At 48.5% G+C, this 16,424-nt stretch overlaps 1 protein-coding gene across 7 annotated transcripts in view; it reads right to left on the reverse strand.

The window, feature by feature from the left end:
• LOC139683015 (ceramide transfer protein-like) overlaps positions 1–16,424 on the reverse strand; it is a 165,632-nt gene that overhangs the window by 127,410 nt on the left and 21,798 nt on the right. The gene's annotated exons all lie outside the window — the stretch shown is intronic.

Raw genomic sequence — 16,424 nt, forward strand, 5'->3', positions numbered from 1 at the left:
GAGAAGCCTTTGGCCATCTGTGCGGAGTAGGGGGCTTTGAACCTGGTGTGTGGGTTCATACACGGCTTTCCGGGCCACATAGAGTCCTCTGTGGTCACCCAAATCTGCACGTAGTTGAGTCTTTTCTGCTAGGTTGAGCCACCATTTGTTCTGGATGTCTTGAAGTTTCTGTTGGGGCTTACTGCATGCAAGATGAAAGGCAGCTTTTCTTATATGGCAAGATGGCTGAGCAAGGTGTGCTTGGTGAGCAGTTCTCTTCTTCTTCAACAATTCCTGGATCTCTTGATTGTTTTCATCAAACCAGTCTTTGTTTTTCTTGGAGGAGAACCCTAAGGACTCTTTAGAGGACTGCAGGATGCTATTTTTAATATGTTGCAGAAGCACTTTAGGAGAGGGATCTATCAGATTATCCTTAAGTCTAGTTTGAAGGTTTACCTGAAAGCTATCTCTCACTGTAGCTGTTTGAAGATTGCTGACTTGGAGCCTCCTCCTGTGAATGCCATCTCTCTTAGGTTTGGGCCTGAAGTGGAGGTTAAGTTTGCAACGCACAAGGCGGTGGTCTGTTTGACATTCTGCACTCGGCATCACTCGGCTATGACGGACATCACCAACATTTCTCTGCTGCACTAAGACATAGTCAATGAGGTGCCAGTGCTTGGATCGAGGATGCATCCAGGTTGTCTTCAGGCTGTCTTTCTGTTGAAAGATAGTGTTGGTGATGGTGAGCTGCTGTTCTGCACAAAACTCTAGCAGGAGCTGTCCGTTGTCGTTGCAGTTTCCAATGCCATGCTTGCCCAGGACTCCTTTCCAGGCTTCAGAGTTCTTACCTACTCTGGCGTTGAAGTCACCAAGGATTATGATCTTATCATCTGCAGGAACATTTTGGGCGAGGCGGCGCAGGTCAGTGTAGAATTTTTCTTTTTCCCCTGGGTCAGCTTGGAGAGTTGGGGCATATACGCTAAAAAGAACAACATGTTGCTTGTTGTGTAGTGGGAGGCGTAAGGACATAATGCGATTGGAATGACCTGTCTGCAGATTTTCAAGTTTGGAGGCAACGGAGTTTTTAATCATGAAGCCAACTCCTGAAAGGTTTCTTTCGGTTTTAGGTTTGCCTGTCCAGTAGAGTGTGTAGTCGTCACAATGTTCCTTAAGGCTGCCTTCCTCATGAGGACAAACTTCACTGAGAGCAGCAATGTTGATGTTGAGTCATGACAGTTCGTGAGCAATTACAGCAGAATAACACTCAGGACGTCCACTATCCCCAGTATCAAGCATGGTTCTGATGTTCCAACATGTGAGTGTCAATTTGAACACACCTTTGCAGGCAGGTGTTTGCCTTTGTCTCTTTGTCTTTGTTTGACCGCATCAGAAGATGCCGCTTGGCCGCGGTTATCCAACCGGGTGTGGAGATGAGCTTTGTTTAGGCCACCTTTTCCAGACCCCTCTCCATGTGGAGCAAGCAATTCTATCTTTAGAAAAGGCTGCTTGGTCATTCAGGATGCTGCCTCATGAGACTGTCACCTCCAAGGACAGTCTCGAATGACCAATATCCTGAATCACCAGCATGCAGGGTTGGGTCTGCGGATTCCAGTGCTCCTTATCACCTGCCATTTCGACCCTCGCCTGTCGCTGCAGGGCTTTGCAATGTGGGTGAAGCCTTCGAGCCTGAGCAATGGATTTTTTAGGTGAGGCACAGCGTGCGCGGAACTGGCCCCACCCTTTACTCATAAGGGTCATCTGTCACGGCCAAGCGAGCTTGGCCGGTGACAGTGAATACCTCAGGACGTAGGTTTGGTTAGAGTATCCTTCTTTTAGATTGCCTGGCAGGGCTCAGCGATCTCCATCTGCCTGGTTTTGGAGTTAGAGTTATCCTTCTCCTAGGATGGTTGCCAGAGGGCTGGGAAGCCCATCCTGCCTGTGGACACACTTTGTCTGACCCTTCAGCTGAGACCTGTCTGGCATGGGAGACCCTACAGGAGGCACAAACCTCCGCCAGCATAGCTCTCAACGTCATGAGGGCACGCAAGCTTCTCCCCCATGACAAGGGGGTGTCCACAGAGAAGACCTACAAGATAGCTTGGAGACAAAACACAATAAGAAGGCCTAGAGGTCCTGAGCTTCTTCAAGAGGCAGCGCCAAAGACCTCTATGGGTGGGGCATCAGGGGAAATGAGAATCATGGTTGGTCATAGATATCTCATATGTTAATTGCTGGAGAGGTTATAAAAACTGAAGCATCCCTGGTCATGGGTGTGCACGTTTGGGCCTGTGCCATGTGTGTGCGCAGACCTCAGATGTGCCCCTTGAAAGCTTTCAATAAAAGTATGCCATCTATCTTTCTCCATTAATATTGTTTCTGAGTGCCTATTTCCCCAGGAATTTAGGCAACAGGCAACATCACTAAGGATAAATCATGGAAATGATTGTTCTGGGAAATATTGAAAAACACCTGGAGAACAGTGCAGTCATTGGTCACAGCCAGCACAGCTTCATGAGGGGAAAGTCCTGCTTGTCAAACCTGATTTCCTTCTATTGACAGGGTAACCCACTTTGTTGATCTAGGAAAGCCAGTAGATGTACCCTTTTTGGACTTCATCAAAGCTTTTGATACTGTCTCTCACAGTATCCTTCTGGACAAAATGTCCAGCATAAAGCTGGATAAACATGTTACGCAGTGGATGAGCAACTGGCTCACTGGTCAGGCACAAAGAGTTATAGTGAATGGGGTAACATCAGGCTGGTGTCCAGTCACTAGTGGGGTTCCGCAGGGCTCCATCCTTGGCCCAGCTCTCTTCAACATCTTCATTAACAACTTGGATGCAGTACTTGAAGAAATACTAAGTAAGTTTGCTGGCAACACTAAATTGGGAGGAGCTGTCAACACCCTCAAGGGAAGGGAGGCCCTGCAGAGAGACCTTGAGAAATTAGAGAGACGGGCAATCACCAATTGAAGTTTAACAAGGGAAGTGCCAGATTCTGTCACTGGGACAAGGCAATCCTGGTTGTGTGTATAGACCAGGGAACGGGAGGCTGGAGAGTAGCCTGACAGAAAGGGACCTGGGGGTTCTGGTCAACGGCAAGTTGAATATGAGTCAACAGTGTGCCCTGGCAGCCAGGAGGGCCAACTGTGTCTTGGAGTGCATCAGGCACAGCATTGCCAGGCAGTCAAGGGAAGTGATTGTCCCACTCTACTCTGTGCAGGTATGGTCTCACCTTGAGTCCTGTGTGCAGTTTGGGGCACCAGAAGTGGCTGAGGTCACTTGGTTTGTTCAGCCTAAAGAGAAGACTGAGGGAAGACCTCATTGCAGTCTTCAATATCCTCATGAGGGGAAGCAGAGGGGAAAGTACTGATCTCTTCACTCTCATGACCAGTGACAAGGTCGAAGGGAACAGCATGAAGCTGATTTGGGGAAGGTTTAGGTTGGATATCAGGAAAAGGTTTTTCACCCAGAGAGTGGTCAGACACTGGAACAGGCTCCTCAGGGAAGTGGTCACAGCACCAAGCCTGTCTGAGTTCAAGAAGCATTTGGACACTGTCCTAGTTCAGCAGGTGGGACCAGTTTATCACTGTGTGGGGGTGATCAAAGCTATGTATTCTACTCCCTCTATTCATTTCCCATGAACTGTTAACAATGGACCATTTGCAGCAGCTGCCCAGGTCACACCTGACTCCTCAAGTTGTGGGCTGGGTGTGAAAGACATCTGTGAGATAAGAGCTGTGATAACTCCCCTCCAGGGAGTCCTTAGCACCTTCACACACAACCTGAGGGGGTGTGTCTGCTAATGGGCCATCAATGGTTCCAAAATACCCCATGACTCACAGGGTCAGATCACCCATTGTGTGACTCCCCGCCCTGGAGGAGGGACTGGGTGCTCCCACCTGGACCTGGGGGTACATATCTTGGGGTAAGAAGACCTCAGGGGACACTCGTCGGATCCAGAAGAGGACCAAAACCTCGGCAGGAGGAGACCACCACTTTCAACCAGCCTGCAACCACCACTCTCCACCAGACTGCAACCGTCAGCTGCACCAACAGGTTTTCCACTTTGGACTTTTACTTTGGACTTGGGGGAACGACATAGGGTTCAGCACAGGGGCTAAGAAACCCCTTTGTGCTTGTGCCCCCGGGTGCTGGGATATACTTCTGGGGTTTTGTGGGTTAAAACCAATTTTTTCTCTTTGTGCCATTGCATTTATTTTAATATTGTTATTAAATTGTAACTCTGACTTATAACCTCTTTGGTGTTGCCTTCATTTCTCCTGCCGGTTTACCTTTAAACCAGCACAGACACTCTCCACCTAAGAGATATCAAGTTCACACCGTTAAACTCGATTCACAAAGGAATAACTTGTTGGGAAAGTTTGTGTTGTTTTCTTTTTCTAAGAATGTCAGCACCCCACCACTGAAGATCAAAGGAACCAGTTCAGACTGGAGGAACTACCAGCAGATCTGCCTGTCTACGACCACTGAGGGTTGTCAAGCACTGGAACAGGCTGCCCAGGGAAGTGGTTGAGTCACCATCCTTGGAGGTATTGAAGACAGGTAGATGTGGCACTTAGGGACAGGGTTTACTGATTGTTGTGCTTTAAAACCAGCTGGAAATTAAGCTCCAAGCAGTTGCTTTCCCTTCCCCCCACCCCCTCCAGGGAGAGAGGGACAATAAGGCAAAGATTATGGGTTGAGACAACAATTTACTAGAAAAAACAGCAATGAGATAAGGAAAACAAACAGTAATGGCAACAATTCTAATAACAACAGTGTAGAAAAGAGGGTGATTACATGCAAAAAATGCTTACATAAGCCCAGCCAACTCAATGTTACCTGCAGCCAGAGCCACATAGCTTCCTGAGACAAAAGAGGGAAATGGTGGACACCACTGCAGCCAGCATCCTTTCCCTGTTGCAAACCAGCGCTAGGGGAGACTGCACACACCAATGTGATGTTCAGGCAAATCCCAAGTTTCTTCAAAAACACAGGTATATATGACCTCATGTGACCCCACCCCAGGTGCGGTGGTCTGACTCCAATTGGTTGAGGCTGGAAACATGTCCTTTTAAGGTGAAAACGAAACTTGTGAGGTGGTCCTCCAGACCCACCTGCATAAGGGCTGCAACATCTCCCCCTTTTGTTTCAAAGAACAAAGCAAAAATGCAAACAACATAATACACATCATGCATATTGCAATTTGAACAGAAAGGCTGAAAATTTTGAAAATTGAGAAATAACATTTTGAAAGTCCTAAATTTTGCTAATTCAAGACCTAACGGGGTATTTGCAGGTTACACATCCCTACCTCCCCCTCTCTTTTCAAAATAGAACTTTTGGAAGGAGGTACAGTAACCTTTGTAAACTAACACAAACCAATACATGCTGCTTCTTGCCAGGTTATTAGGCTTAGGGAATGAACCCATTTCTTTAAAGGAGAAATGTTAACTGTTAGCTTGTCAGAATTATTTTTCACTGCTTGTGCTTCTTTGGAGTGTTTCCTTAATTCTGTGGAACATATCCCTTTAAACTCATCACATTGGTAACCATGAATCATCAACAAGAATCTTATGGCTTCTCTGTTTTGTAATACTGCTTGTTCTATCCTATCAGCATCTGTTGAGAAATCATTAAGCATTTTGGCAATGATGTTTAGTTGCTCCTGCACCCAGTAGTTAAGCATTTGCAATAAACGTAATGCTTTGTCTACACCAACTGGGGAAAAAACTGCTGCTAGCAAATGTCTTGTATCACTCCAATGTTCTGTGGTGTTTTCCTCAGCTTGAGGACTAGACCACTTAACATGCTCTTGTATTGATTGTGTAAATTTGGTCAGCTTGTCGAAGTAACAAGGTCTACTTTTTACCTGGGCAGGTATTCCAGGCCATGCTCTATTACCACAAATTAAGAAATATCCAGGAGGCAACGCTCTTCTCTGGTTACCTTTTGTGTGAACCAATCTTGGTTTTGGGTAACTTGTATTTTGTGAACCAACAACATTCCAACACCAACTGCTATTGGTGTAACTCTTATTATGAGGAGTGACATCTGTGCTTCCCACAGGAAAATATTGCTGTGACCAGTGTTTGTTTGACCATTCTGATACACTGGAATGCACAGGGTGAAATTCAACACATGACTCATTTCCAGGGAGAGCTCCTACTAACTTTAGCTCTTGTGGATCTCTCTCTAAGGAAGTATTCAATTGCCATATGATGTCTGCTATGGTTTCTCCAGTACCACTGCAGGACACTTTTGCTTCCTCAATACCAAAAGGAATGAAATCTTTGATGTTATGATAAGGTATTCCTATAAGGCACACTTTGTTTGGTTCTCCTGCTTTAACCATGTTATCTGAGCAGAAATTTTTTAGATTTGCCTGTTGAGAAAGCATTATCCATACATTTTGATTAGTAACAGCAACAAGACAAGTTACAAATGCAAGAGATACACTTAGATACTCTCTGCATTTAACTACCCTTTGAATTATGGTGGCTAGATGCTTTTCATCTGGCTTGACAATAGCTGTGAAAGCTTCTGAAATGGTCCTTTGAGTTACCAGAGGCTTCCCTGTTCTAGGAAGGTTAGAAAAGACAGCTAAAGCAGCATTTTTGGATCTTTCAAATCCCTTTTTTCTACATCGTGATTCCCAGCTCCCCCCAGCATGTCCCAAACAGAGGCTTCTTTGTCTGTTGCTCTCCATTCTGGGATACAGCTGGTGGGTGTGGCTGTCGGTGATGGAGGCTGCAGGTACCAGGTTGCCGGCGCAGGGGCAGTCTCTACCGGTGCGGGGGGTTCCCGTGCCGGTGTTGGCAGCTGCGGGCAGCGCGCGGCTATCGGGGAGAGGGTCCCCGCTGGTGCTGCAGCGCTTGTGTTCTGCGCGCCCAGCGCTGACGCTTGCGCTGTGAATGGCACGCAGTGAAGGAAACGCTCAGGGAGAGCTCCGCGGGCTCCCCTCCACTGGGGAGGAGTCTCTCCCCTCTCCATGACGTGGTCCATCCACGCAGGAGGTGGTGGGGGTGGCGCAGGAACTGATCCGCCCCCGGCCCCTGCGGGCTGCGGCGGACCCGCGCCTGGCGCATGCGCTGTGATTGGCAGGCAGTAGGGAGGGGGGGTTGGGCGGTCCTGGCGCCTCGTGGTAAGGGCGCGCAATTCCTTTGCTTGATTTCGCGGGCTTTGAGATCACGTGGTCTCTTTGTTTTCCTGGCCACGCGGTTATGCCGGGCGGCTGTAGCCCTGTTGGAATGTCTGCCGCGGCAGCCTTCTGTCGCAACGGAGCGACTCCGGCGTACCCGCGGGGCGGCGGGGAGCGCAGCGGCGGGGCGACCCCAGCCCCGAGGTACCTGCAGGACATTGGCGGCAGCGGCGGTGGAGCTGGCGCCGAAGGTGGATGGACAGGGGGAGAGAAACTCCACGGGGTATGTCCCCCTCTCCACATGTCTCTCTCGGCTGAGGGCATCCCCCATCGCGCCTTCTCGGAGTTAGGATTTAAATAAAAGTCACTCACGGTTTGGTTTTCTGCGGCGTGTCTCGTGGGGTTCCAAGGTTGCTGCTGAGGTCCGGCCGCTTCTACAGCGGCAACCGGTGGTCTCATTTGCTGTGCATAGGCTGTTTCGTGGTAGTTGTAAGGCGGTGCAAAGACGACTTTTTGGCTTTTTGCGGTGACGAACGGCGTGGAAAAGCTTTGATTCCATGGTTGCTGTGGTCTTGTCGGGTTTTCCGGAACGGGAGCGGGCGGTGCCGCGTGTGGGTACCGCGGCGGGGGTCCCGCAGGCGGCGGTCCCGCAGGCGGCACGGGCAGAGAGGGGTACCGCGGCGGCGTTTCTGCGAGCGGCGGTGCCCACGGCGGTGCAGAAGGATGTTCAGGGGAAAAATCGCCCTGCAGAAACAGACTTTTTTCCCTTCTCTCTGGTAGATCGAGGTTTTTACGGGCTCGTTCTACCTCTAACAGCATTTTCCTTACAGCTGCATATGACGAAATGTGCGGCAGAAATTCTTTGGGTGCAGTTTGCACTAAATTCCACAAATCTGCCCCAATTTTATCACACAATTCTATGGAAAGCGTGGAATTGGCATCTGTTAGGTGCCTTCGAGTGAAACACCAATCCAAAAATTCCTGTAAGGCTTGTCTTTCAATGTTTGTTTTTGTAACACGAGCTAGTTTTTCAAATTTATCAAGCAATAAGTTCGTTTTAGTCGAGTTGGAGTTTCCCATGTTTCTTGAACTCACCGGTTCGAAGATCGTGGTTCCTTCAGTCCACGTTCTTCCAGCAGCTCTCAAGGCCACTACACAAAACTCCCAAGTCTACGGGAGACAGAAGCTCTCGGGGGCTTCTCGACAAAGCACCCAAAAAACCTGAGGCATAGCAGCTCTCAGAGGCCACTTCTTAAGGTTCTAGGCAGGTTTGCAAGGGGCTTCTATGTCCTCAAATCACGTTGGGGTCACCAATTGTTGCAAACCAGCGCTAGGGGAGACTGCACACACCAATGTGATGTTCAGGCAAATCCCAAGTTTCTTCAAAAACACAGGTATATATGACCTCATGTGACCCCACCCCAGGTGCGGTGGTCTGACTCCAATTGGTTGAGGCTGGAAACATGTCCTTTTAAGGTGAAAACGATACTTGTGAGGTGGTCCTCCAGACCCACCTGCATAAGGGCTGCAACATTTCCCTGAGCCCAAGACAAGGAAAAACAATGGCGGAGAAATCATCTGCACTCATGTTCCTCCCCAAGCCCAAGACAACCCAAAACAATGATGGACAAACCCTCCAAGATGGACCATCCTCGCTGCGCCACCCCCACTGCTCTGTTCACCACTTTGCTCCCCTGGAAAAAAGGAACAAAATGGTGGCAGTTCTGTGTAACATTCCCCTTTTCTTCCACCCAAAGCCATGCTCCCCTGTGGCAGAAATTAAAATGTTGACACTTTTGCTCTGTGTTTTGGCTGGCCATCTGGACAAAGCTTATGTTTTCCCTACCTTGTTGCTGGTAACAAGGATAGATAAAGAAGAAATTTCGCCCTTGAAGACAGAGCTAACTATAAACTAAAATTAATTGGTCTCCTCTGATTCGCTAGTTGCATTTAGAGGTCATTTGAAAGAGAAACTGAGGAAGAAGCAGAGGAAGGCTGCCCCTAGACTCAAATAACTGGAGACCCTTGGGCAATTATGCGCATGCTCAGGGACATTCCAATGCCCACGCACATGCGCAGAGAGGAGACTGTTATATAACAAGCAGATGGAGCTGGTGACTTCAGACAGGGCAGTATTGGACACACCTGCCCAGTTAGACGTCGCTGGCCACCTGTATTTTAAGGGCAGATGACTGGTGCTCTGGCTGGCTTGCTTGCCACGCGGGAAAACCTTCCCTTTTAAAATAACGGGGGCGCCTGTTATTGCAGTGAGTCAGGTGGCGCACTTGGTCTCGGCTTCCTCCTCTGGAAAATCTAAATGTGTGGGTCGGTAAGACATTAGTGTCAGCAACCCCCCCTTTGGTGAGGGGGGGGGAGTTTGCACACTTGGGCTTATTGCTTTTTTGAAGGATTTTTTCTTCCTTTTCCTTCCTCGTCCTTTTCCACCATAAAACTCCTGTCACTTAGAAATCTCCGGTAATAAAAAAACCCTGTTTATTAATCTCTCAACAGCGTGTCTGTTTCACTTTCTGGCATCCTTTTGAACCCACCCTCATACACTCCCGCAACGATGGCATGGGTGGTATAAAATAAAAAACTTAAACATGACTGTTGCCTAAAATTGAGGAAAAACTTTTCGAGACAACATTAGTCCGAAAAAGTAAAGAGCAGTTTTTTAATGAGAGTTTTCAATGTACAAAGTATAGAGAGACGCACCCTGCCTCCAAGGACAGCCTCGTGTTTCTTTAGGCAACACCTGAGGCTCTTCATGGCTGGCCCAGAGGAGAGGGAGGGGAGCAGGGAGACCCCGCTCTGGCCACGTTGCCCTCACTGCGTATAGAGATGCGCACACACTGCAGTATAGGAGTGCTTATTACCATTACTACTTAATTACCATAACTAAAGGTTACATCAAATCTAAAAATTGTACACCCCCAGAACCTCCTTCAGGTCGACCCCTTGGCACGCCTCCCTGGAACTGAGTCGGAGGTCTCAAGACCCTTTACTTCTTCACCATCATCATCTTCACATCACAGAATCAAAGAATCATAGAATCGATGCGGTTGGAAAAGACCTCCGAGATCATCAAGTCCAACCCTTGGTCCAACTCCAGTCCATTTACTAGATCATGGCACTCAGTGCCACGTCCAATCTCAGTTTAAAAACGTCCAGGGATGGTGAATCCACCATCTCTCTGTGCAGCCCGTTCCAATGCCTGAACACTCTCTCTGGAAAGAATGTTTTCCTGATATCCAACTTAAATTTCCCCTGGTAGAACTTGAGCCTGTGCCCCCTTGTCCTATTGCTGAGTGCCTGGGAGAAGAGACCAACCCCCACCTGGCCAGAACTTCCCTTCAGGTAGTTCTAGACAGTGATGAGGTAACCTCTGAACCTCCTTTTCTCCAGGCTAAACAACCCCAGCTCCCTCAGCCTCTCCCCATAGGACTTGTGCTCCAGTCCCTCCACCAGCTTTGTTGCTCTTCTCTGGACCCGCTCCAGCACCTCAATATCCTTTCTGAACTGAGAGGCCCAGAACTGAACACAGTACTCAAGGTGTGGCCTCACCAACGCAGAGTACAGGGGAAGGATCACTTCCCTGGTCCTGCTGGCCATGCTATTTTTGATACAGGACAGGATCCCATTGGCCTTCTTGGACACCTGGGCACACTGTAGGCTCATGTTGAGCTTCCTATCAATTAGTACTCCAAAGTCCCTTTCTGCCTGGCTGCTCTCCAGCCACTCTGTGCCCAGCCTGTAGAGCTGCATGGGGTTGTTGCGGCCAAAGTGCAGGACCCAGCACTTGGCCTTACTGAACTTCATCCCATTGGAATCAGCCCATCTCTCAAGTCTATCCAGATCCCTCTGCAGAGCCCTCCTGACTTCCAGCAGATCGACACTCCCTCCCAGCTTGGTGTCATCAGCAAATTTGCTGATGATGGACTCAATCCCCTCATCTAAATCATCAATAAAGATGTTAAACAGGACTGGACCCAACACAGACCCCTGGGTAACACCACTAGTGACCAGCCGCCAGCTGGACGCACCTCCGTTCACCAGCACTCTCTGGGCCCGACCCTCCAGCCAGCTCCTAATCCAGGAGAGGGTACACTTGTCCAGGCCATGGGCTACCAGCTTTTCCAGGAGTATATTATGGGAGACAGTGTCAAAGGCCTTGCTGAAGTCTAGATAGACCACATCCACAGCCTTCCCCTCATCCACCAGGTGGGTCACCTGATCGTAAAAACGGATCACGTTGCTCAGACAGGACCTGCCCCTCCTAAACCCATGCTGGCTGGGTCTAATCCCTTGTCCATCCTGAAGGTGCTGTGTGATTGCACTCAGGATGATCTGCTCCATAACCCTGCCAGGCACCGAGGTCAGGCTGACACGCCTGTAGTTGCCAGGGTCCTGCTTGCAGCCCTTTTTGTGGATTGGGGTGACATTTGCCAACCTCCAATCATCTGGGACCTCCCCAGAGAGCCAGGACTGTTGGAAGATGATGGAGAGCGGTTTGGCAAGCTCTTCTGCCAGCTCCCTCATCACCCTGGGATGGATTCCGTCTGGTCCCGTAGACTTGTGAGCATTCAGCTGGCTCAGTAAGTCAGTAACTATATCCTCCTGGAATACAGGCGGGCTATTCAGCTCCCTCTCCCTGTCTACCAGCTCCAGAGGCCAGTTGTCTTGAGGGCCACCTGTCTTACTGCTAAAAACTGAGGCAAAGTAGGTGTTAAGTACCTCAGCCTTTTCCTCATCTTTTTTAACTATATTTACCTCCAAGTCCAACAGAGAATGGAGGTTTTCCTTGCCCCTCCTTTTGTTATTAATGTATTTATAGAAGGACTTTTTGTTATCCCTGAATTAGCCAAATTAACTTCAAATTCCACTTTTCTTTCCCTAATTTTTTTCCTGCATGACCTAGCTCTCTTCGTAAATTCTTCATAAGTAGCCAGTCCTTTTTTCCACAGTCTCTAAACTTTCTTTTTATCTCTGATTTCTTTCAGTATGTCCCTATTATATTTTCTCCCTATTTATTATATTCTCCCTATTGTTATTATATTTTACTTTGTTTTAATTATTAAACTGTTCTTATCTTAACCTACATGTTTTACTTTTGATTCTCCTCCCCATTCCACCAGGGTGAGGGGATGTGAGCCAACAGTTGAACAGTGCTTGGTTGCCAGTTGAGCTTAACCTACAACAGTCCTTTTTGGTGCCCAACATGAGGCACGAAGGATTGATATAACTACAGATCTGACAAGAGTGTGTTAAAACAAACTTGTTATAAACATTCATTGTATTGGTTTAATAATCGCTGGTTACAGTGTCGATTTATTTGATCTCAGAGTTGTTGTGCTTGTTCTCAGGGTTGTGTTCTGTGATACTGGTAATACCTTACTTGCAGTATGTGTTCCCTGTGGTGATGTTTATCTTCCTCGGGGCCATGGCTGACTACCATTGTGAGGTACTTTGTAGTATTGATATGATGGTGTAACTGGTCGAGACACCAATCTGGTGTACCTATTCAGTATTGCAAGCACCTCTGTACTTTGAGTCATCCACTGGAAATGATTAATAATCACACCTTTGGCCTTTTCTCCTTGGAGCGCCAACCTATGGGGGAGATACCTTCCAACATCTTTCTTTCCTTCCTTTTCCTCCAGGCTGATTACAGTAGTGTCTGAGAATTTTAGAGATTTTGAATATCCTTTGTATACCCTTGAAACTAACCTGGTCCTTTTTCTAGGAGGCAGTGTGTTACTGCATATGGTTCAGGTCTTGTTTAAGGTCAGACAAATAATTAAGAACATTACCCAGAGATCTGCACCAAGGCTGGATAGTTCTGAGTGGCAGAATGTATGGGATAGAATGGGCAAGTACCTAGGGCAGTGGGCACCTCCAATGTGTTTGAACGTCAACGTCACCCATGAACATGTACAGAATCCAGAAAAACTAGTAAAATATTTGGAAAAGGTGTGCTGTCACCCTGGATATTCTAGAGACACAAATCCCTGCAACGTGCTGGGGCCTGGCCCAGGCCTAGTGAGTCCTGTTTAACACTGTTTGGTAACCCCAGGGGGAAAAGAATGTCTCTGGATCTGACAGTAAGACAACAGGCCCCACAGCTACTCCAACCACCATGACAAACACTCCAACCCCTCTCACAGGCCCTGCAGCTACTCCAGCCGCAGCAACAGACACTGCCACTGAACCAGAGAACCAACATGTGCCAGTGTCAGTTGCCCCTTGTTCTGGTTACAAGCCAGGGAAGAATTATAGGGATGAATACACATACTATTACATCATCTAAAGGTGGGCTACTCCCACTCTCCTAGCACGGGGAGTTGGGGGAGGGGGTTTGCCATGGCTGGAAGCCATCCCTGACTGGCTGGGACAACAGGGAAAGCTGCACCGGGAACTAGAACTGTGCCATCTTGCCTGGCTGTCTACAGTGAGAGATATTGGAATCAGCCCAGTGTACCTAGCCTCGCTCTGCCACCACCAGTCCTTTTTCCATTCCTTTGAACCACAGTTTTAAGGCATGGTGCTGAAGGAATGCGACATCAAGCCATTCCTATGCCAAGGACTGCTGCCACTTTTGAAAGCCACCACCACAGCCTGCCACCATGGCTTGCTGTTGCCGCCACCACCGCCTGAGTGCCAAAGCTGCCCGCACCACTGCTGCCGCCAGACTGCCACCCCAGAACCCCTGTGCCCGACCACCACCCACCTCAGTCATGTGGGGCCCAAACCCCAGTAAGAGCTGAGTGGAGCAGCACCAGTGCTGTAGGCAGCTGTACAGGAATGAGCCCCAGCCAAGCCACGCAGAGCCCAAAGCCCCAGACGGGAGTCAAGCGCAGCAGTGCCAGTGCCGAGGGAAATGGTTGGTGGGGGGAAAAAAACCCCCATTCATTTTGTTTCCCCTTTGTCCCTGGGGGGCCACACGGGTGGTAGATTCCCCTCTTTGTGGGTAAACCGTTTTCCTCTGTATTTTTGTAATTAGTGCTCTTTTCCTTTTAATAAACTGTTATTTTTTCACTTATAACATTCTCAGGGGTTTTTTGTCCCTCCATAAAAGGGGAGGGGAGTTCATCTTATTGGAGTTCCCATTTCCCAATGTTTGTCTTTAAACCAAGACACCCCTGCACAGAAACAGAAGAAATGCACATGAAAGCCACCTTATAAAAGAGCTTTACTAATGGAGGACAAGAAGGTCAAGAAGGAACAGGAGGGTGAAGCAGTAAGGCCATCACAAGGGCCATTTTCAGTGCCATTACCAAGACCATCACAAAAACAGAAAGAGACAGAAGAGGTAACAACCACTCCGTCCCTATCCTCAAGTGAGCTGCGGGAGACTGAAAAAGATTTTAGCTATCATCCAGGTGAGCATATTACTGCCTGCCTGTTCCAGTGCTGGGACAATAAGGTTAAACAGTTTGGAACTGGAAGGTAAGAAAGCCAAGCAGCTGGCATCACTTGCTAGGGAACTAGGTATTGACAAAACAACAGGAAAAAAGACACAAGTCTTTAGCTTCTGGAGGCAACTCCTGTCAAGTATGAGGGAAAGATATCCCTACAAGTAAGATATTCCATGTGACCCAGGAAAATGGGCTACAATAGAGAAAGATATCCAATACCTGAGGGAGTTGGCTGTGCAAGAGATGATTTACTATGACCTGAATAATGTGCAATTACCCACAGATCCAGATGAAGTCCTGTGTCTGCAAACCATGTGGCAGAAATTTTAAAAGAGCACACAAACAGCACATGCCAACCCATTGGCAATGTTTATTTGGAAAGATGATAAGCCACCAACAGTGGATCAAGCGGTTTTTCAACTCTGGGAATATGAAGACAGTATTTCTTTCTCCCTTGTCTCTGCTGTGGAGAAACTGTCCCAGGAGTTCCAGCAATTCAGAGAGGATATGTCCTATTCCCCACCTGTAGGGGCCCATATATCAACAATTCACAGCAGGTGTCCTTTTGCTCAAGAGAGATGATATAGAAAGTACACACTATAGGGTACCCTGTGGTTTTACCTGTGGGACCATAGGGAAGTGGGATGGAAAACCTACCTTGATCCTAGAGGCACAGCTTTTGCAAGCAATTGCAGGGAAAAACAACCACAACATGGAGGTTTGTCCAGGAAAGTTGCTGCTCCAGTCTCCAGTGGACATTTTATGATCAGGTGACCCACCTGGTGGATGAGGGAAAGGCTGTGGATGTAGTCTATCAGGACTTCAGCAAAGCCTTTGACACTGTCTCCCATAACATACTCCTGGAAAAGCTGCAGCACACAGCTTAGACAGGGGCACTCCCTGCTGGGTTAAGAGCTGGATGGATGGCCAGGCCCAGAGAGTGCTAGTAAACGGAGCTGCATCCAAGTGGCGGCCGGTCACTAATGGTGTTCCCCAGGGATCAGTGTTGGGCCCAGTCCTGTTTAACATCTTTATTGATGATTTAGATGACACCCAGTTGGGAGTGTCGACCTGCTGGAAGGCAGGAGGGTTCTGCAAAGGGCCCTTAATAGGCTGGAGAGATGGGATGATTCCAATGGGATGAAGTTCAACAAGGCCAAGTGCCGGGTCCTGCACTTTGGCCACAACAACCCCATGCAGCGCTACAGACTGGGGACAGAGTGGCTGGAGAGCAGCCAGGCAGAAAGGTACCTGGGGGTTTGGATTGACAGAAAGCTCAACATGAGACAGCAGTGTGCCTAGGTGGCCAAGAAGGCCAATGGGATCCTGTCCTGTATCAAGAATAGTGTGGCTAGCAGGACCAGGGAAGTGATACCCTGTACTCAGTGCTGATGAGGTCACACCTTGAGTATTGTGTTCAGTTCTGGGCCCCTCAGTTCAGGAAAGATATTGAGGTGCTAGAGCAGGTCCAGAGAAGAGCAACGAGGCTGGTGAAGGTACTTGAGCACAAGTCCTATGAGGAGAGGCTGAGAGACCTGGGGTTTAGTCTGGAGAAGAGGAGGCTCAGGGGGAGACCTTATAGCTCTCTACAACTACCTGAAAGGAGGTTGTAGCCAGGTGGGGGTCAGTCTCTTCTCCCAGGTAACCAGCAGTAGGACAAGAGGGCACAGTCTTAAGCTCTGCCAGGGGAGGTTTAGGTTGGATATTAGAAAGAAATTCTTTACAGAGAGAGTAATCAGGCATTGGAATGGCCTGCCCAGAGAGGTGGTGGATTCTCCGTCCCTGAAAGTTTTTAAGATGAGACTGGATGTGGCACTTAGTGCCATGATCTAGTAACTGCGGTGCTAGTGGATCAAGGGTTGGACTTGATGATCTCGGAGGTCTCTTC

Source organism: Pithys albifrons, chromosome 26 (genome assembly GCF_047495875.1).
Source record: "Pithys albifrons albifrons isolate INPA30051 chromosome 26, PitAlb_v1, whole genome shotgun sequence".
In the NCBI taxonomy this organism is placed as follows: domain Eukaryota; kingdom Metazoa; phylum Chordata; class Aves; order Passeriformes; family Thamnophilidae; genus Pithys; species Pithys albifrons.